Here is a 1,968-nt window from a genome sequence, read left to right on the forward strand (position 1 = left end):
TAGTGTTGCATGTTGGAAATACTACTTAAAGGAAACAAGTTTTTAATTTTCAAGTTGCGATATTTGAGAATTGTCTCGCTATAATAAGATTTGGGGGAGAGGACATTCATACTTCATTTCAAATCTAAAATTTTAATTAAACTTAGTCTTAAACATATATGAATATCGTGTTGAAATGATTCAACATAGGAAATTCGATATATCGAAATATTATAGCAAGAGACCGATCAGACATCAGGTCTCTATGTAGGACATTATGTGTCGAGTTCCATATGCTTCGAATATAAGATTGATCTCATATGCTATAATATTCACTTGTTCTGATTTATCCAAAATGCCTAGGTCATTGAGAGGGAAAAAGGACTTGAGAAGGATGTGACTAAAGTTGTGATAAAGTATCAAGAACATTCTGAGGTTTTTCCTGAAGATTGGTTGCTTCTGGATAGCGGTAAGTATATTATTAATTTGGAGGGACCATATTGAGATAATTTTGAATGAAGGTGACTCTCGTTCAAACATGATGGTCATATGGGAATATGGAAATGTTTCCATAGAGGATTTTGATAATTAAATCTACATGTGAGTCAGGGACTTTATTGCAAGGAAGGCGTTCAAGGATTGTATCTTGAATTTGAGAATTTGTTACCATGGAATTGTTTTAATGGAAGATTCTTTAATATCGTCAGCTAAGTCTCTGTGACTTTGAAGCTTCGGCATCACAGAAGGACATTTCATGTAAAGCTGAAATTCTAACACTTTTAGTAGTGACTAGAATTTGGAATTATGAAATGAGCATCATTGGAATAGTGTCCAATCGATATATTCACAAAGGAAGGACCATAGAGAGACATACATAACTGAAATTCTAACACTTTTACCAGTGCATGTGATAAACCAAGGAGCAGCAGTAGTAGCAGGAAAGAGCGCTTGTTATAGATGTTGAGAGGTTGAGAATTACAAGAGGTAATGCCCAAAGTTGAAAGGACATGAGGGAAATGCTAGATAACAGGCATTTGTAATAGGAGCAAGGTACGCCATCTTGGATCTGATAGTGGTTACGGGTAGGTTCTTAATTAATGATCTATATACAAACATAATTTTTGATTGTCGTGCCAATAGGAGCTATATTACCCCCGAGTTTAGGAAATTGCTAAATATGCATCTAGTAAGCTTACAGAAATGTATATAGTAGAAATGGACAATGGTAAAAATCATTAGCATCCAGGAAGTATTAGATAATTGTACTTTAGCATTACTTCATCTCATTTTTCTCATCAAACTCAGGCCTGTAGTCAATGGAAGCTTCAACGTCATAATATACATTGATTTGTTATCCCCTCGTTATGTCGAGATCTTATTCTTTGAGAAAGAAGTACATCTACCTTTGCCAAGTGGAAAATCCTTAATCGTCTAAGGAAATAAGCCTAGTAAAAACCTTAGGATTATTTCCTATACGAAGGCTAAGAAATACAATCAAAAGAAGTATTACGCCTTTGTAGACCACGTGATTGATAAAGCGGAGAAAGGACGAAAGAAATCAAGGAGGCACCTCATGTGTGTGATTAACTTGATCTATTCTATGAGGATACACCAAGACTACCATTTGCACGTCAAGTCGAGTTTAGGGTTGATATGATTCTAGGAGAGGCCCCTGTAGCAAATTCTCCTTAAAATTTGGCACTGTCAGCGGTACAAGAGCTCCCTAGCAAACTTCATTAAATTATTGACAAAGGATTAAGTTATTTCTCCAAGATAGACCAGAGATCGGGATACCACCAACTTCAAGCTATGGAATAGGACATTCTAAAGACTACGTCTAAAACCTGTTACAGTCATTATGAGTTTTTGGTCATTCCACTTGGATTGACCAATGCTCCCAACAAGTTTCATGGATCTCATGAACCGTGTATATAAACCCTGCTTGGATTACTTCATGATCGTATTTAGCGCTGATATTTTAATATGCTC

The sequence above is a fragment of the Lactuca sativa genome, chromosome 2 (assembly GCF_002870075.4).
Source record: "Lactuca sativa cultivar Salinas chromosome 2, Lsat_Salinas_v11, whole genome shotgun sequence".
NCBI classification, from domain to species: domain Eukaryota; kingdom Viridiplantae; phylum Streptophyta; class Magnoliopsida; order Asterales; family Asteraceae; genus Lactuca; species Lactuca sativa.